Source organism: Carcharhinus amblyrhynchos, chromosome 17 (assembly GCF_965287045.1).
Source record: "Carcharhinus amblyrhynchos chromosome 17, sCarAmb.v2.hapA, whole genome shotgun sequence".
NCBI lineage: Eukaryota > Metazoa > Chordata > Chondrichthyes > Carcharhiniformes > Carcharhinidae > Carcharhinus > Carcharhinus amblyrhynchos.
Window position 1 is genome coordinate 20,125,729 of NC_137340.1, and position 21,353 is coordinate 20,147,081.

Here is a 21,353-nt window from a genome sequence, read left to right on the forward strand (position 1 = left end):
AATTAAATGCAGTAAGTATTTCCATTTTCCTGTGACACAGAAATGCATTTTCCGGTCACCTGTCACGTTATAATCAGTTATAATTGCAAACGAACAGCAAGGTATTGCTGTGAGGTGACTGAGTGACAGCTTTGGCAGAGGCTTTGCTTCCAATATGAAAGATGTTGCCAGCAAAGTGAGGCAAGCTGTGTGAGGATAACATAGCGTACGAAAATGGACAAAAGAAAATATCTCAGAGGATTAAACTGCCATTTCTGCACCTTCCCTGATATGTATAAGAGATCACTCTGACGGTGTAAGAATATACAGACAGCAGAACATGAATACTAATGCTTGTGATTACTTAGATTTCTGAATAAGGAACCTGAGGGCAAATAATGAAACTGTATCACAAGCACGTGCAGCCTCATCTTAATACTTAAAAATGTGACTGAAAAGGGCCTTCAAGAACATTTCCAGCCCAAAGTACAGTCTATAAATTCCCTACAGTGCAGAAGGAGACCAATCAGCCCATCAAGGTTGCACCAACTCTCTCCTACAGGCCCTTTCCCCAACCCTAACTAACCCCACACATTTGCCATGGCCAATCCATCTAGCCTACAGACCTTGGGATACTAATGGGCAATTCAGCATGGCCAGTTCACCTAAGCTGCACACCTTTGGATCGTAGGAGTAAACGCAAGCAGACACAGGGAGAACGTGCACAGACAGTGACCCAAGCCAGGAATCAAAACTCGATCTGTGGCGCTGTGAGGCAGCAGTGCGAACCACTGTGCCACCATGAGTCATGCAACATTCAATGCATTTTGTTTCATGTATTAGATAGAGGACCATAGAGAAACTATCACTGCATTCCTGGGCTCCTTTCCCCTCCAATTCTTTGGAAGCACCGGCTGCTCTTTATTAAATTCGGTAGGCCAGGTTACCTGCTGGCTCTGAGGTGAAGAGTGGGATTCTGAGGGGAGGATTCTCATGGGAAGAACGCAGGAGAATCTGTGGGCAGGGGAAGCATAAACAGTCTTTGTGGAGCTCAGAATAAAACATAAATGAAAAGTAAAGACTTTCATGGAATCCTTACAGTGTAGGAAGCAGCTCATGGAGCCCATGACGACAATAATCCCACCTAGGCCCTATCCCTGTAATCCCAAGTATTTACACTGCCAGCCCTCCTGACAGTAAGGGGCAATTCAGCATGGCCAATCAACCTAATCTACACATTTTTGGTGAACCTGGAGGAAACCCACACAGATATGGGGAGAATGTGCAAACTCTAAGCAGACAGTCACCCGAGGCCAGAATTGAACCTGGATCCCTGGTGCTGTGAGGCAGCAGTGCTCACCACTGGGCCACTCCTTTCATTGCATGAAAAATAATTGAAACGTGGGCAGGAATTTTGTGCAGAGGGGGGTAGCTCCATTGTCTGTTGAAAAGGGTGTGGAGGTGGCTGGGGGGGGGGTGGTGGGTGAGAAACAAGCCCACCTCACTCAGTCAGGTCAGCCCACAATGAATTAATATCTGTCAGGCCATTAATTGGCACAGGACAACATCAGACAGGCAGTCCCCAACAATCATTGTTAATGGAGTTGAATTAAAAAGGTAACTTGAGGTTTTCTGCCAGTGCTAGTCCAGAATGCTTGGTAAGGGATTGTGGGACCCTGTTCAGGAGGGGAAAACAGATAGTGGGGAGGGGGCACTGGGTAACCCTTTAGGGAGGATCTCACCTGCCCCCTCAACTCACGAAAAGGCCACCAGGTAGACACCCCACAATGCTGGTAAAATGTCGGGCTGGGAGGAGGCCCGTAAGCAGCAAGGCCTCAATTATTCAATGGAGGGTGGGTAATATAATCAGCAGAGGTGGCAGGTGATAGGCACAGCACCACTACCGTGGCACCTGATTTTACTACTCCACTGTCTGTGTGCCAGTCAGCTCTGAGGGAGGGAAACCAAAAATTCTATCAGCAACCACTGTTGTAGTATCGAACATCCCTGCTCCTACTGGAGCCACAAAGGAAAACGTCAAGCTTACCTTTTGTGAGTCTCCTCCCTAGCTGGTATTGACTGATCCTCACACAATAGAGCATTCAAAGCTACACGGGAGGCCTCTTGATACATTTATATCACTGTGCATTTAAAGTATGATGTAGAGATGCCAGCATTGGACTGGGGTAAACACAGTAAGAAGTCTCACAACACCAGGTTAAAGTCCACACATATAAGGACGGCCTCAAACGGGATCTTGGGTTCACGTCACATTATCTGTAACTCCCCCATGAATTGCCTGGGCTTGCAAAATCTCACTAAGTGTCCTGGCTGGAGACAATACACATCTCTTTAACCTGTGCTTAACCCTCTCTCCATTCATATTGTCTGTACCTTCAAGACTTGATTACCTGTAAAGACTCGCATTCCAGCCATTATTTTGTAAACTGAGTTTGTGTCTTTATATGCCCTGTTGTTGAACGGAACTCCCACTTACCTGGCGAAGGAACAGCGCTCCGAAAGCTAGTGGATTTTGTTACCAAATAAACCTGTTGGACTTTAACTTGGTGTTGTGAGACTTTTTACAGCATCTATAGTATGACCAGACAGCCTAGCTGCCCATCCCAAAGCCCGAGTGAAAACTGAGGCTGGCCGGGATTTGGGATCTTTTGGAAGGCCAGTTTAATTGTCTGACTGGGCAAGAAGCTGTGACAGGGGTGAGGGGGAGTGGAGGAAGATGGGTGCAGAAACCCTCCAATCTTTTTCTCTGCCTCAGGGGGAGAAAACTCTGAGATGGAAAGTTCCCTCCTGTACTTGAACGTCACGCAAGAGCTTTCGTTTCCTGATTATTTAAAAGGTGCTGGAGCTATTCCAGACTCAGCCTCTTGAAATAATCTTTACTGAAGGCTGCCAAAAGTGTACAGTAAGTACACAGATGGTGAAAGAAGGAAACTGCGAGCCGCTTATAGCTGGAGATGATTCCAATGCTGTGAATAATTCTCTCTCATGGCTCACGGCAGATCAAAGCATAGCCTGTATATTGATTGAAACAAATATAGCTGGAGCATAACAGCATAAATAAAACGGAATCTCCAAGGCCAACCATCTCACCTTTCATCCTCTATACCCTACTTGTCAAATGCTGCGCTACTACTCAAACTGCAATTAATAGAACCATCTAATCACCATTCATTCTATAAATACTCACTTAATTTCAGCTCTATTCAATGATCTGCTCCACTGTTAAAGGATTTCAGTAACCACAGAGACTTTTCACATTCCAAGTAGACCTTATTACAGTGCCTCTCTATTGTAACAATTATTTATCTTTTAAAAAAGGAAAGGCTATTCTCTGCCGGCTCAAGTATTGCATTAATTGCTTGTTATTTTAATTTGCTAGTGCAGATGAGACATCTGCCAAGCTATGCTGTGCTCTGGGTCACTAATAACTGCTGCAGTAAGCGAACAGACCCACTGCACAGACTGCATTTGAGCGCTCAGCGTCTGGTGCTGTTTCGAGCTCCTTCTCAATCGCAGATCTGGGTTACAAATTCAGCTGAGAAAAGATAGCAAATTAAAGACTCCAACTTGGGTTGTGCTATTTTTAAATATGCTGTTGTCTTCCACAGAGAGGTCCCACTTCCAAATATATTTGGGGCATGGCTGACCTTAACGCACAACCACAGAAATATTAACAAGCATTTCTGGGCAGCACGGTAGCACAGTGGTTAACACTGCTGCTTCACAGCTCCAGGGACCTGGGTTCGATTCCCAGCTTCGGTCACTGTCTGCATGGAGTTTACACATTCTCCTCGTGTCTGCATGGGTTTCCTCCCACAGTCCAAAATGTGCAGGTTAGGTTGAGTGGCTATGCTAAAAATTGCCCTTTAGAGTCCTGAGATGCGTAGGTTAGAGGGATCAGCGGGTAAATATGTTGGGATATGGGGGTAGGGCCTGGTTGGGATTGTGATCAATGCAGACTCGATGGGCCAAATGGCTTCTTTCTGCGCTGTAGGATTTCTATGATTTCTTTTCAAACACCTGGGCTTTGATTTGATTTATTGTCACATGTATTAACATACAGTGAAAAGTATTGCTTCTTGCATCGGAAAAGAAAAGCGAGAGTGCAGAATGTAATGTTATTGTCATAGCTAGGGCACAGAGAAGGATCAGCTTAACGCAAGGTAGGTTCATTCAGAAGTCTGACAGCAGCAGGGAAGAAGCTGTTCTTGAGTCGGTTGATACGTGACCCCAGACATTTGTATCTTCTTCCCGATGGAAGAAGGTAGAAGGGAGAATGTTCGGGGTGCGTGAGGTCCTTAATTATTGCTTGGCCGAGGCAGCGGAAAGTGTAGACAGAGTCAATGGATGGGAGGCTGGTTTGCGTGATGGACTGGGCTCCTACATTCATGACCTTTTGTAGTTTCTTGCAGAGGCAGTCCAGAGACACAGTGGGGTGGCATCCATCATCCTAACTGGCCAAACAATCCATTTCATCTTCTGGCATAATTAAATCAGGTCAATGGTATCAATACCCAGAATTATCTAGCGTGTCTTTGGCCTGGATCAGCTAGTTTAGTTCCCTTTATGTATCAAGTGACCAGCCACAGCCGTTTTGTCCCACTTGATGTAAGCACTTTCTTATCTTGGGATTAAGAATTCCAAATATTTGCCAGATTTTTCTGTATTCAAACAAGTCCATTTTACAAACATGGACCTGATTTTTTTTTAGGTTTGCTGAGGCTCAGCCAGAGCACATCGCTGCTGACTCCAGCAGACCCAGTGTCATATGACGCTTCAATGAGGTTGATTGGCAGCATGTCCACCACTCTCCCTGACCAATCATTTGGTCAGCAACTCTCCAGTCCCTCCAGGCACGGCACTGCAGAGGCCGGAAGAGGCACTGCAGTGAGCTGCCTGGCAACCGAAGGAGAGGAAAGTGGCAGAGGTCCCAAGGCAGGGAGGGTAGGAAACGCATATGGGGTGGGAGGAAGAGTGAGGTTAATGAGAGCGATGAGCAAGGTCTCCAGTGATAGGAAGAGGTGGGGGGGGGGTGGGGAGTCGCATGTGGAGACCAGATCATGATCTGCTTAATTGCTCCTACTTAGTAGAATAGCCCTGATTCTGAGGTGGAAATAATGGTGAAGATATCAGTGTTCGCCATTACCAAAGAATAAATTGGACAGTAACATCCGCTATCTGCACACGCGCAGTTAAATGTGGAAATCAGCAAGTTGTTGTCCAAGTTGCCCTATTCCTCCACAAGCTACAAGTAAGGATATCCCACTCAGCAACTGACCAATCAAACAAATGGTGTGAAATTGGAGTATTAAGTGATAGATAACCTCCAAATATACCAGAACAAAGTTAAAAGGCTGTCACTTCTCTGGCACTGAGAAATCTTTTTATAAGTGCAGATCTCATTCTTTCAAATTTTATTATTGTTGGAGATCTTTTTTTCAATTCTTCAGCTTTTTCTCCCCCCATTTGTTTTATTTTTCTTACATCCCTATTTTGCTTTCCTTCTCATTTCACTTTCTGAACATTATTTGGCATTCAATTAACTATTCTAAACTGATGTTGTCTCAACCAGAAACTATCTCAATAACGATACTTCAATCTGACTGCTTGCCCAAAGTCTCAGATCCCCTCCACAGGGCTATCACACTGTTTTTACTTTCGAATAGCATTGGATGCCAGCGCAAAAGCCCACAGAGTATCTCCAGAAAAGTTTAATTGTAATGATTTGGCTGATGTCATTTCTTTGTTGCTGGTGACAAAATCTGGGCCAATAAACTGGCAACTTTCTCCACAATCCCCAAAAATGAATTCAATGTTTCTTCTCTTCCCCCGCCCCCCTAGTGCAAGGTCTTTGTCATTACTTGGCTTGAACACATTGTTAGTGAAATTAGTTGCCTTTACTTGGCCTGTACACATTATTGATGGCCAGCATTTATTGCCCATCTCTAGTTGTCCTTGAGAAGGTGGTGGTGAGCTGCCTTCTTGATACAACTAAATAGCTTGCTAGGCCATTTCAGAGGGCAATTGAGAGTCAATCACATTGCTGTGGATCTAGAGCCGCTTGTAGACCAGACCAGGTAAGGATGGCAGATTTCCTTTTCTGAAGGACATCAGTGAACCAGGTGGGTTTTTCCAACAATCGATGATGCTTTCATCTATAGATTTTTAATTCCAGATAAACTTAATTGAATTCAAATTCCACCATCCACTGTGGGGGCATTCGGACCCAGGGCCGCAGTACATCAGATGGGTTTCTGGTTTAATAGTCTGGCGATAATTCCAGCAAGCCATCACCTCCTCAGGTTCCGTTATTTGTTGTGCTGGTACTTAGAAGTAAAGATAGTGGGCTTGGAAATAGAGAGGAAAAAAAAAGGATAACTACCATGCTCATTCCCATCACTGAACCAATATTTGGGCCAAAAGAATCCATTAGTCTTTATGGACCTGTTCAAGTTCAATGCAACTACAGGCGTGACTTTTGCACAATGTCAACATCATCTGGACAGTGACTAGAATCAAACTGCTTGTATTTCAGCATAAACCAGTAAAAATCACCATTATACAAGTAAAAGGGGAAGCACAGTGGCCAGCACTGCTGTCTCACAGCGCCAGGGAGCCGGGTTCAATTCCAGCCTCAGGTCACTAACTGCGTTAAGTTTGTACATTCTCCCCGCGTCTGCGTGGATTTCCTCCCATCAGCCCAAAGATGTGTGGGTTAGGTTAAGTGACCATGCTAAATTGACCCTAGCGTCAGGGGGATTAGCAGGGTAAATATGGGGGGGGTTATAGGTATAGGGCTTGGGTGGAACCGTGGTCGGTACAGATTCAAATGGACCGAATGGCCTCCTTCTGCACTGTTGGGATTCTATGATTCTATGACATACAAAATCACCTACAGCATACAGCAGTCATTCCAATCCACTCTTCTCAATTCAGATTACACAAAACAGACATAAGAACACAAGAACTAGGAGCAGGAGTAGGCCATCTAGTCCCTCAGGCCTGTTCTGCCATTCAATAAAATCATGGCTGATCTTTTTGTGGACTCAGCTCCACTTATCCGCCGGCTCACTTAACCCTTAATTCCTTCAAAAAAAATCTATCTTTGCCTTTAAAACATTCAAAGAGGTAGCCTCAACTGCTTCACTGGGCAGAGAATTCCACAGACTCTCAACCCTTTGTGTGAAGAAGTTCCTCCTCAACCTAGTCCTAAATCTGCTCCCCCTTATCTTGAGGTCATGCCCCCTAGTTCTGGTTTCATCTTCCAGAGGAAACAATCTCCCTGCTTCCATCTTATCTATCTCCTTCATAATTTCATATGTTTTTATAAGATCCACCCTGATTCTTCTGAATTCCAATGAGTAAAGCCACTGTCTACACAGTCTGTCCTCATCAGTCAACCTTCTCATCATCCATTCATGCAGAATTTTCTCTCTTGGATCAAAACACTAAGGAGAAAATAATGTTAAATATAAATAGATTATTTGTTAAAACAGAGTAAGTCATAATGCCATTGTACATGTGTCGTCCAATAATCTCCCAGTGACACAGATTGTGTTTCATTGATTATTCTTTGCTGAGCTCAAACATATTTATCTTCAGCACAGTGTGCTTCACAGCTAGACTTCTCAAACAATTGGAGGTTTTCCAGGTTTTAATGGTGATAATTTTTCCTAGAATAGAACAACTCTATCCAGGAAATCTGTGCCAAAACAAACACTGATGGGGCAAAGAATGTAGCACCATTCTCGCAGTTAACCTGGTAGTAAACTCTGCTATTTGTACTTCAGGTCAAGTCCCAGGAACAAGGGAAAGCAAGATTTCAAAAGACCCAACTCCTATCAAGTATCAGTAAGTAATGCATATCCTTTGCACTTTTACTCATTTAGCACAAGACTCACAGGTTTTAATTTACAAACGTGATCAATTTTCCTTCACCCTACTGTCCAAAATGAGAATGGGTCCATGTTTAAGGAGGTTTTGTCATCAGAATCCAGTCTGTTTGATCATATAAATCTCACTCCAACACTTGACAGCCAGGATAATATTGCCAGTCAGCTTTGAAGTGTTGCCATTCTGCAAAGCATTGTAGCCAAGTTAAAATAGTTACAACGCCAGTACACCCGGCAAGAGGTCTGACGGACTGAGTAACGGTGAGTCAAACATTGAGATTTGTGATGCCCATTGAACCCCAGGCAGCCTCACCTTCAGGAATAAGATCATTAGCTTCAAGTGGCCTCCTTATTGTACCACAGATGGTCTCCAGCACTAGACAGATGATCATAGGCCTTCACTCCAATTGTGCTTTATTTAAAAGCCAACTGAAGCTTGATACTGTTAGTGAAATTGAATCATTTAAACCATATGTAGGGCTGGCAATCTCTTAAATTGGTGATTTTGGTGTGTTTTAAAAATCTACAAGTATTTTTGCTTCTTCACTAAAACACAGATATTCAAACCACACATTAGACTGGAGCAACATCCATTCACATTTGATACTTGTTTTAGAATCAAACAGCTAAAATCTCAACTCAAACAACCACTGTCAATTCTATGCTTAATACCTATCTTTACCAAAGCCTACCCCTACTCTACTTTAACCAGTGGGTAAAGTTTATTAATGTCACAAATAGGTGTACATTAACACGTTTCACAGTAACTTGATTGCATTGTTAATGTAAGCCTGACCTGTGACTAATAAATAACTTTACTGAGGGAGACTTTAGCATGGCCAATGATGCACCTGACCAGCACGAATCAAACAAGAGAACCAGTCAGGATCTAACTAAGACTAACTAGTCCAATGCCCGCGCAAGAGGTGATGCTTCATTTGTGCCATTCCTGCTGATGCATCTAACATCCACTGCCTATAGTACCCACCGCCTGGCAATTCAATTGCTTTTGATAACCCCCCAAACAAAATTAGTCATTTACTGACATGTGCATTGTTGGATGGATACAGTATACACAGTTTAAATGTGTGCCAAAAGGAAACAAATAACATTTCCTGATACCTGCGCAGGCATAGTTCAAAGAATACAAAGAGACTGATTGGAGAATTAGATCATGATGTTAGCAAGGCTCAACTGCCCTCATTCACGACTCAGCGTGAATCCGTTAATGGACTCAGCCACAGAAACATGAGAAACAAAAAGGGAAAAATAAATCATTTGAAAGTTACACGTGGAAGTTTAAACTTCACGTTAATTATAGAGTACTTCTCCCACCGTTTGCTGATACACAAAGCAAACAACTAAATTATTTGCATCCTCTGTTACCAATTTACCCACATTGAAATTGTGCTTCTTACTGGGATAAGTGTAATTTCGAGCTCTGATGCGTGAACATGCAGCCAAGGCACCTGCTGAGCTGTTACTTGTACAAGTAACAGGGTGGGAGATGACACTATTATCCTGGCAAGTGGCATAGTTGTCATACATACTAATAGGTCGCGAATTACAAATCTGAACAGAGCTTTTTATTTCCAGGGACCCTAGCTCGGGAGCAAGGGGATGCTGGGGATTACACCTCCAGGGCCCTGGAAACATTCAAGTGCACAAATGCACTCCGTGGAACAGGCTCGAGAGCCACAAGATGGGGATTATTATTGCTGTGGACTTATTCTCTCTGGTGACAAGAGCTGCACTCCACAACACTAAACTCTGATTCATTGTTGTTTATATCCTGAATCACACTCTTAAATAGAAACATGCAAAAATCTGCCCTAATTACTAGGAAGGCCTTGTCCAGCGACAAATGTGCTGTTGGGTTAGCTTTGGCCATTAGAAAAAAATCATTTGGCATGTTAGTGGCTATTAGGTCATAGAAATAGGTAACTTATTCACTGCCTACTCCTGATCGACATCTATCAATCAGTTCTGAAAATGAATCCATATACTACAATATTTGCATCGGTTGAGTGAAGGTACCTGCTTGTGTTTTACATGGTATCAAAAAAATCAACAAAACTAGTTTTAAAGTGATCTATTTACTCTGTGGAACTCCGCAGTCATTAGCATTTCCTCTTTTCATATACATGCCAGCTGTTGGAATATTCCAGACAACGCCCTATTTGTCAAATCTTAACAAAACATTACCTACGTGCAAACAGATAACATCAATATTCAGTCAACTGAATTCAACAAGTTGACAAATTAAGGGACATTATCAAGTCCACAGAATGTTACAACACACAGAGAAACTAAGGCAGTGCCATGGTTTTTCCTGCAGGGGCATCCAGTCTAATCCTGTTCTCCTGCTCACTGCCCATATTCTGTAATATTTATCTTTCCCAAGCAACAAAAATAATTTGTGAGGTAGGTGGTTGCAAAAGTTTAAATCTCACGGGTGGGGTAGCCAATTGGATACAAAATTGACTTGACAACAGAGGGTTGTTTTTCAAACGGGAGGCCTGTGATCAGTGGTGTGCCTCAGGGATCAATGCTGGGTCCACTGTTATTTGCCATTTGTATTAATGATTTGGATGAGAATTTAGGAGGCACGTTTAGTAAGTTTGCAGATGACACCAAGATTGGTGGCATAGTGGACAGTGAAGAAAGTTATCTAGGATTGCAATGGATCTTCAATTGGGCCAGTGGGCTGATGAATAGCAGATGGAGTTTAATTTAGGTAAATGTGAGATGCTGCATTTTGGTCGATCGAATTGGGGCAGGACCTTTTCAATTCATGGTGGAGCGTTAAGGAGAGTTATAGAACAAAGTGATGTAGGAGTACAGGTTCATAGCTCCTTGAAAGTGGAGTCAAGGACAGAGTGATGATGAAAGCATTCAGCATGCTTGGTTTCATTGGTCAGAACATTGAATACAGGATTGAGACATCTTGTTGAAGTTGTACAAGACATTAGTAATGCTACACTTGGAATACTGTGTACAGTTCTGGACACCCTATAACAGAAAGGATATTATTAAACTAGAAACAGTGCAGAAAAAATTTACTAGGATGCTACTCGGACTTGATGATCTGAGCTATAAAGGAGTGGCTGGATAGACTGGGACATTTTTCCCTAGAGCAAAGGGGGCTTAGTGGTAATCTTATACAGGTCTATAAAATAATGAGGAACATAGACAAGGTAGATAGCCAACATCTTTTCCCAAAGATAGGGGAGTCTAAAACTACGTGGCATAGGTTTAAGCTGAGAGATACTAAAGGGTTATTTTTTTCACTCAGAGGGTAGTGAGTGTCTGGAACAAGCTGCCAGAGGCAGTTATAAAGGTGGCAACAATTTTGTCTCTTAAACAGCATTTAGACAATTACATGGGTAAAATTAGTATAGAGGAATATGGGCCAAACGTAGGCATTTAGGACTAGCTTCGTGATAAAAGGTTGGACATTTTAGGCCAAAGGGCCTGCTTCCATGCTGTAAACCTCTACACAGACAGTGCTTATTCCCTTAGCACAGGGTCGACAAAACAAGCCACAGTTTCTCTCGAATCTTTGCCCTTTTATATTATTCAAAAGATTTCTGGGACTTCACCAAGCAAGCAAGCACAGACCTATCATAGCGATGCTGATGATACAGCATTTTCCTGCACGCTCGGGGTATTCCAGCACAACCAGTGAAATATGATGCTATAGCTCTCCACTGGAAGCCTGGAGATGCTGATCTAATTCTAAAGGCTCAGCACACAGCCCTAAGGCATATTGGTATGTTTATATTTCCTGATTAATAATTATGATCAATCCACCTAACCAGCACATCTGTGGGAGCAAACCAGAGCACCAGGAGGAAATCCACACAGACACAAGGAGGAGTACAAACTCAACACAGTCACCCACGCCGGATTCCAATCAGGGTCCCTGGAGCTGCGAGGCAGCAGTGCCGAACACTGTGCAACCATGCCACCCTAAGTAACTTTAAACTACCTTTGAATTATTTTAGTAATCTGAAAATTCTGTCCTTGTGTCCTATCTAGCATCTCAGTAATCAATGTAAACAACCGGTCATTTTTCATAACCTTTAATAATCCTTAAGATCTTTATCGGATCACATCTGGACTATCTCAACTTCAACACAAAAAGCCCTAACTTTATAATTTATTTTTCATTCTTGTTAACGTACTAGGCCAACAATGTAATGACTTTACTGTTACTGTTATATTGGAGGTACACAAAGCTGCACATCATATTTCAAGACTAATTGGAGTTCTATACAAGCTCTACACTATCTCCCTGCTTTCGTATTCAATGCCTTGAAATAAAGCTCCAAGAACTCAATTTTTTTTTGATGACCTTATCTATTTGTGCCCATATCATTTTTTAGCCTGCCATCTGATAATCAAGGTCCCTCAACTCTTTTATTTCACTTACAATCTTACTATTTCAGGTGAAGTTCATTTCATGTTGCACCACTCATATTTTCCTATAGGAAACTCCATCTGTCTCCATCTATCTTATTCTGTAGTCTTAAATTTTTCAAAATTAGCCGTGTCCCCTGAATCTGACATCATCAACAAATTTCAACTGTGGTTCTCTCATATCAGAAGTGCAGATCATTTCTGCATATAATATTTCAGTGCAACTCCAATACACACCCCTGTCTAACATTGCCAGTCACTTACTTTCTTTCAACCCCAATCCTTTTCTTTCTGCTGATATTGTCTGCATTGACTTTAGCAAGGCCTTTGACAAAGCATGGCATGGTAGGTTGCTGCAAAAGGTAAATATCACGGGACTCAGGGTGAGGTAGCCAAATGGATACAAAATTGGCTGGATGACTGTAGACAGAGAGTGGTTGTGGAGAGTTGTTTTTCAAACTGGAGGCCTGTGACCAGCAGTGTGCCTCAGGGATCAGTGCTGGGTCCACTATTATTTGTTATTTATATTAATGATTTGGATGATAATTTAGGAGGCGTGGTTAGTAAGTTTGCAGATGAGACCAAGGTTGGTGGCATAATGGATAGTGAAGAAGGCTATTGAGGGTTGCAGTAGGATCTTGATCAATTAGGTCAATGGGCTAATGAATGGCAGATAGAATTTAATTTAGATAAATGTGAGGTAATGCATTTTGGTAGATCGAACCAAGGCAGGACTTACTCAGTTAATGGTAGGCTGTTGGGGAGAGTTATAGAACAAACAGATCTTGGGGTACATGTTCATAGTTCCTTGAAAGTGGACTCATAGGTGGACAGAGTGGTGAAGAAGGCATTCAGCATGCTTTGTTTCATCGGTCAGAACGTTGAAGATAGCAGTTGGCTTGTCTTGTTGAAATTGTACAAGACATTGGTAAGGCCACACTTGGAATACTGTGTAGAGTTCTGGTCACCCTATTATAGAAAGGATATTATTAAACTAGAAAGAATACAGAAAATATTTACTAGGATGCTACCAGGTCTTGATTGATTGAGTTATAAGGAGATGCTGGATAGACTAGGACTTTTTTCTCTGCAGCGTAGAGGGCTGAGGGGTGATCTTATAGATGCCTATAAAATAATGAGGGGCATAGATCAGTCAGATAGTCAATATCTTTTCCCAAAGATAGGGGAGTCTAAAACTAGAGGGCATACGTTTAAAGTGAAAGGGGAGAGATAATAAAAGGGCCCGGAGGGGCAATTGTTTCACACAGAGGGTGGTGAGTGTCTGGAACAAGCTGCCAGAGGTAGTAGTAGAGGCCGGTACAATTTTGTCTTTTAAAAAGCATTTAGACAGTTACATGGGTAAGATGGGTATCAAGGGATATGGGCCAAATGTGGATAATTGAGACTAGCTTACTAGTTAAAAACAAAAGGGTGGCATGGACAAGTTGGGCCGAAGGACCTGTTTCCATGCTGTAAACCTCTATGACTCTGACTACCCTCCAACCAGCTCTTATCCATTTAACCACATTTTCTCCCTATTCCATGCCCCATTGTCTCTCACGTAGGTCTCTCATGTGACACCTTATCAAATGACTTATTGAAAATCTCTATGAATCATAACCATTTCATTTCCTTTTTCCATCCACTTATCTCTTGAAAGAATGCAATAAAGTTGCTCCAACCTTTTAGAAATCCATTCTGAGTGCTCTGATTAATTCATGCTTTTTATCTAAGTGTTTGCGACTGTTATTCTGTGTTGTGACTTTTGAGGGTTCTTAACTTATAGTTTTAATGTTGTAAAACCAACTGATCGACCCAGAAGTTGATTGTTCACAGGGGTCTTCACTTGTGTCTGCCACAAATTCAGTGGAAAATCCGCAGAAGGAAGTATACAGTGTAGAAGAGGTCCTTCGGCCCATTGAGTCTGCGCTGACATGTGAGGAACACCTGATTTCCCACCTAATCCCATTTATTAGCACTTGGCCCAGAGCCCTGAATGTTGTGTCACGCCAAGTGCTCATCCAGGTACTTTTAAAAAGGTTGTGTGATAACTTGCCTGTACCACTTTCCCAAGCAGCGCATTCTAGACCATCACCATCCGCTGGGTTAAAAAAAAATTTCCTCACAGCTCCCCTAAACCATCTGCCCCTTACCTTGAACTTGTGTCCCCTTGTGACTGACCCTTCAATCAAGGGAAAAGCTGCCCCTTCTCCACTCTGTCCATGCCTCTTCATAATCTTGTACACCTCGATCAGGTCACCCCTCAGTCTTCTCTGCTCCAACAAAAACAACCCAAACCTATCCAACCACTCTTCATGACTCAATGTTCCGACCCAGGCAACATCCTGGTGAATCTCCATTGCAACCCCTCCAAGTGCAATCACATCCTTCCTATCAAGCCGGGAGAAATGGCATGAGCAATTTCTCCAGCGTTGCCACAGTTCTTCCATCAAAATTACTCTGATCAACCAGGAGAATCTCCAACTCAAACTCATGGCATCCATATCCAAAAACTAAAAAAATACAATATCAAACTGAAGAATATTCAACTGAACCAGCTCACTCCATCATTCAGTTTTATAGCCTGACAAATGTTCTTTGAAAATAATTTCTTCCGCAAAATCTTTTTTGCCACGTTGACTGCAGAATTGTGCTGCGATCTAAGTCTAGTTTGTGCGCTGCTTCCTGTGCCCAGTCCATCCCATAAATCATTAGCCAAGCACAAAGTTATTTATTTTGTTGAATTTAACTTTACAGAGAAATCCTTGTGTTCTGTTTTTGTGCCTTTGGCATTTCCTTCATTAGTTTTGATGTTTCAGCCATTATCCTTAATCTTTTTTCTGATAATATTTGATTCAGATTCCTTTTCTTCTCTTTGTTGACCAATAACCTAAATCTGGAATAGTTCTCAACGTGCAAGCTAAATCTATTTTTTTTATCACCGTTACATATTTCTATCAGTGCTAGAACTGCATTTGAACACAGCGAGAGTGAGTGTTGTATTCAATTCCAAACCTGCCACTTCTACCATCTAGAAGGACAAGAACAGCAGACAATGTGTGGACACACCAGCTGCAAGATTCCCTCCAAACCACATACCATCCTGACTTGGAAATGTATCACCATTCCTTTACTGGATCAGAATTCTGAAACTTTTTCTCTATCAACGTTGTGGGTGTACCTACACAACAGGATGATAGTGGTTGAAGTTGGTGGCTCACCACCACCCTCGCAAGAGTGGCCAATAAAAGCTGGCCTAGTCAGCGATGCCCAAATCCCATGAAAGAATTTTAAAAAGTATTTGATGTTTGATTGTGTTTCTCATGACTGTTTTACGTGTTGTGAGTCAAGCCAGTGGATGTGGTTGCAAAGAAACTGAAACAATCAGTAAACTTGTAGAGACAGACATTTTAAAAACATTTGTCAAAGACTCCTGCTCACACAGTGTCATCTCTGCATGGCTCTAAGGCATAAAACACAATAGCGAGTGAGGCCTTCAAAAGCAGTGGAAAATTAGTGATAGTGAAATCAACAGCATACTTTACACAATATCCAATTTGTTCTCCATTGACCCTGAAAGTAATTAACCACAAGGGTGAGGATTTTGAATTGGAACCACTGGGGAAATGGAAGCCAATGGAGGTCAACAGTTAGAATATGACCATCAAGCAAGGCTTGTGAATAGGAAACTGTCAGCTGAGTTTTGGACATAAAGCTTACATTGAGAAAGGCACACGTGAAACAGGAATGAAGTGAGAGATACTACAGAGGGCAACTAGGAATGTGTAGTATCAGTTTACACTTGTGGGGATGGTTATAGTGGTAAAGATACTGATTTTGACTTTAGAGTCTCTAGACTGTAGAGAAGAAAATAAGGCGAGATTCCTGTTCTTGAAACCTCACGGCAATCCTTTCCAGAACTAAGCTTGGATGGAAATAGGTCACGTCTAATAACCAGCTAACACTCAAATTTTGGGGCTCATCTGCCATTGGCCAGTTAAGATCAGGTGTCAGAGGGTGGGTGCTGTCTAATATCTGCAGAAAATGGTCAGGAATTCCTTCCTAAATTAGGAAAGCGTGCACAAGTGTGTAAGCGTGCGCAAGTGTGTAAGCGATGCCAAATTATTTTCTAAAATTGCCATTAAAACCTAATTATAATCAGCAGAAAATGTGTAGAATGGCACCAGTGAAAGTCACTCTTATTTGAAAAGCTCATTAGGATGCCCAAGACTCAAATGTTGTCACTAACCTCCCACTTTCCCATCACAGTATGTTGGCTGAAAACACTCAAGCCTTCCACTTCCTACCTCCCCTCTTACAGCAATGGCTACAGTCTGGATCTGTCAACTCATGATAAAGTTTCTAAAGTGCTGCATTCCTGTCACTGCAGAATGACTGTCCACCATCTCTTCTCCCCACACTTCTCCCTAGAATAAATGAAACATCATCCCCTCCTACCTTCACACACACCCAGTTATTTCCACTTTCCCAAAATAGCAACAACAACAGAGCATCCCCACAAGCTCCCATTAAACCGCGAGTATTATTGCCCTTTGTGCCCTGGTTAGTTCCAATGCTGCGTGTGCCTGCATATGTGAAAGAGATTAAAGTGAGGCTATTCCTGCATCTGACATGTTCAGCAAACCACTTTAACCACACTTTTATATAAAATGTCACACGCTTCACAGTCAACCACAATGTTTCACTTTGATAATAACTCGAAAATGAGAAGTACAGGAAATGGATCAGCCACTGTATATTCAACTCCTAAAATAACACCTCTCAGTTCAGGCACACTGAAAAGTGACAAGGTTAGAAATTTTAGACAGCAAAGTTACCTGAATAGTGAAAGCAGATTCTTTCTATCTGCAGCGGCAGCACTGGGATCAACTGTGCCAACCTCACTGAATGAATTCAGCTACATTTCACAACACGAAATGGAAAAAGAAAACTGACGTAACTGTCAAAGAAAGAACAGATTCTTAACGGCTAGTTGAAAGGCTCCATTTATGAGAGAAGAACTGTTTGTCAGTATTAAAGTACTAACTATGTGGGTCATTTATCTTCTTCAGCCTGTGGAAAGTAGAGTAATACGATCTGCCAGAATTTCAAGAAACTATTCACAGGATCAAACAGGCCAGAAGAGGCCCTTCCGCCCACTGGCTTTACACCGACACTTGTGAAGCACCCGACCTCCCACCTAATCCCATTTACCAGGACCTGGCCCATAGCTTGAATGTTATGGCATGCCAAAGTCATCCAGGTACTTTTAAAAAGGCAGCAAGACAACTTGCTTCTAAAACCCTCCCAGGCAGCACATAAATTGTCACCACCCTCTGAGTAAAAAGGTTTTTCTTCATATCCTCTTCTACTAAACTGCCTGCCCCTTACCTTGAACTTGTGTCCCCTCGTGACTGACACTTCAACCAAGGAAAACAGCTGCATCTGATCCATAATCTTGTATGCCTCGATCAGGTCACCCCTCAGTCTTCCCCGATGTAAGCAACCCAAGCCTACCCAATCTCTCTTCATAAAGTGCAGCATCCTGGTGAACCTCCTCTGCACCCCCTCCATTACAATCTCATACTTGCGATAATGTGGCAGCTAGAGCTGCACACAGTCCTCTAGCTGCGGCCTCCCCAAAGTTCTACACAACTCCATCATGCTTTTGTAATCTATGCCTCGATTGATATAAGCAAGTGTCCTGTATGTCTTTTTGCTGGAAGAACTATTGCCAGAGGAATTGAGAACAACATCTCAACTACTCTGAAACAAACTTTCATTCCGCACTCTAACGAGTGTTCCATGGAATTGTTCTTAATGTTTTGTCATGACAGGGGCATTGCCTTTTAAGATCACAAAGCCTAATTTCTGTTAAAAAAAAGCACAGCCTGAGGCCTATTTGGGCTGCATTGTTGTCGGTGAATGAGGTTTGCAGATTGAAAGTTCCAGACTCCGAGTCAGAGGAAATCATCTGAAATTACTGTCTTTTGCTTTTAAGTATTTTTGATGACATGAACACGGACATCTGCAGTGTAATTAATATATGCCAACAATTAATAAATTACACACACATTGACAAATATCAATATCAAATATATGATTTCAAATAAATACCACGAACAAGGTGGCAATAATGATTATTGGAACAGTTTGGTAATCTGACCTTCTACCCAAATTTTGGTAGCAACGATCTACTCGTCGCTTCATTAACATGATGTGAAGAAGCCCATCAATAAAGGCATCACCGAGAGTATTCTACTTCTCCCACATTCAACAGGAACACAATCCTCAGCCCCCTTGTTTCATGATCATGGTCTCCCAGAAGGACGTCTTTTCCCAGTAATTCTGAGCGTTATGTTCTGTTTTCTCTTCTAGGTCTTTGAGTAATGAGTAAATGATTGGACTCCATTGACTGGGCCCAAGTGTCGAGAGATTCAAAAATAAGGATGGGGGCTGGATAATGATCAAGTGGAGCACAAGGAAGGAGCAGGATTGGAACAGATTGGTGTGTGGAACTACTTGCGATACAAGACCTCTGAATTTTCTGAAGATTGTCTTGCATGAGATTGAAAACCCACTAATGAAATCATTGAAAAAAAAATCAATCCTCAAGTTAATGATATCATTGACATGGGGCTTTTCTGTGATATTATAAAATCTTTCTGTATATTCAGATTGAATGTGGGTTGTTATTTACTTATATATTCATTTATTAGGGAAGTGGTCTGTGTGGTTTCCAAATGCATAAAGACTTTGTGTGTCATTTTCTTTATGTTAATTGGCCTCATTAATGTGTTGCTTAGATTATTTTCCACTGTAGTTTTACCGGGGGTGGTTTCAATGACCATCTATTTCTCACCTGAAATAACTCCTCAAAGGCCAGTGTCTCGTCAACAGATTCTCTTTATTTACAAACTCAATTCCACTCCTAAGGGTGCTTCAGGCACAAAGTCAGAATCAGAAGCGTCAGTAGATCTGACTATATATAATATATTATACAATATATATAAGTATTTTATATATAAAACTATATATATATATATATATATAATACATATATAATAATATATATGTGTGAGATGGTGAGATTCCCTGATTAGGAAGGAAATTGTTATCTCAATCAGGGATCTCTTTTGTTGAACCATAAACCATTTGGTTAACAGCTGAACGCAATAATCAAACACAATAACTCATTACACCACTTAGACAGATGCTCTCATACTCTGAGGGGGCAACCTCATGGGCTTTGTTGAAGTCATTACATTACCTAAAAAATAGGCAACTGTCAAATTAAAGACCAGATTTTTTTTATTCATTCATGGGGCATAGGCATTGCTGGGTGGCCAGCACTTATTGCCCATTCCTAGCTGCCACTGGAGGGCAACTGAGACTCAACCGCATTGTTATGGCTCTGGAGTCATATGTAGGCCAGACCAGGTAAGGTTGGCAGATTTCCTTCCCTATAGGACATTAATGAACCAGATGGTTTCATGGTCATCAGTAGATTCTTAATTCCAGATTTTTTTTATTGAATTCAAATTCCACCATCTGCCGTGGTGGGATCCAAATCCAGGCCCCAGATCATTAGCTGAGTTTCTGAGTTAATAGTCCACGGATAATACCAACAGGCCATTGCCTTCCCTAAATGGAGGGGCATCTATCCCACCCTCCTGTCAATTTTCAGCTAGAGTTGTACTTGAACAAGCAGCTCATCCAGTTATAAAAGGTATGACTCTGAAACTTGGTCATGGGACTGTATCTATCAGATACAAAGAGCATGTTCTTCCCATTTTTATCAGGCAGTGGCAGCTTAACAAACGCTTTTTAAAAGGACTGCTGGCTGGTGCTCAGCAAATGCCATCAGCAATCATGAACTTGTATTTTTGTAAGTGCAGGATGAGCAGTCCACTGCCAGCCTATCTGAATCCCATCCATTGAGCAGTGCTGCATAAGGGCTGGCAGAGCTCTGGTGAAGAGTCATCCAGACTCGAAACATTAGCTTTGTTCTCTCACCACAGATGCTGTCAGACCTGCTGAGATTTTACAGGATTCTTTGCTTTTGTTGTAGCAAAACTGCATTCCTTTTATATTTCACTTGCAATAAGGAACAACTTCCCCATTTCCCTTCCCAATCACTCACTGTACATGCATACTAACTTATTGTGATTCATGTACCAGGGCACCCAGGTCACTGACTGTGTGGAGTTTGCACTCCTCTCCATGTCTGCGTGGGTTTCCTTTGGATAATCCTGTTTCCTCCCACAATCCAAAAATGTACGGATTAGGCTGATTTGCCATGCTAGATTGCCCCGTGGCGTCAGAATCAATACAGGACCTGGGTGAGATTGTTGTCAGTGCAGGCTCAATGGTCCAAATGGCCTCCTTCTGCACTCTAGTAATTCTATGATTGCCAAAAGCCCCATAAGAAAACCATGGAGCCTGCAATTTTAATAAGGGGCTTCCATTACTGCTATGAAATATAGAAAGAGAAACACAGGAAAGGTGAGTGAGTGAGTGAAGGAAGAAAGCAAAAGGAGAAAGAAGATAAAACAGGACAGAATTATTGACTGATTTCACTTTACTATTTTTATTCTCTCAGTGATACAGCTTGACGCATTTAATTTTGGTTACATTTTTGTTCTGAATCGATGCCTCAGAAATACAGCTCATGATTGATAATCTCAGACCCAGAATTGGACCAATGTTAGGTACTGTAATGGTAAACAGAAAGCTGGGGAAAGTATCAGTGAAAGAGAGGAGACTTCCAACCTGTCAATTTGGACAGGGAGGTGATAGGGCTGGTGAACCCTGACATTGAAACCTGTGCGGAGAGATCGGAGCCATCAGAGTGACAGGTACTGAAACCACAAACAACGTCCTATAATCTTCAGTGCGTCAAAGTGAGATTCAGGGTGAGAATCTGACAAAAAAAAATGATATCTAGGTGAAGGAGATGGACAGACCGGGAATATTGAGTTCAGTCAAGGAAGGCTGGTGAATGAATACAGATTAAAGGTGACACAGAATAAACCGAGT

The 21,353-nt window shown here is 42.1% G+C and overlaps 1 protein-coding gene across 3 annotated transcripts in view; it reads right to left on the minus strand.

Moving 5' to 3' along the window:
- The window catches only part of inpp5a (inositol polyphosphate-5-phosphatase A), a 499,011-nt gene that overhangs the window by 353,797 nt on the left and 123,861 nt on the right, over window positions 1-21,353 (minus strand). Inside the window, exon 1 of one of the 3 annotated variants that reach the window (XM_080205596.1) lies at window positions 3,188-3,206. The exons of the other annotated variants lie outside the window; for them this stretch is intronic. The gene's annotated coding sequence lies outside the window, so the exon portion shown is untranslated. Of the gene's footprint in view, window positions 1-3,187; window positions 3,207-21,353 lie in introns of those variants that run through there. 3 annotated transcript variants of the gene reach the window in all.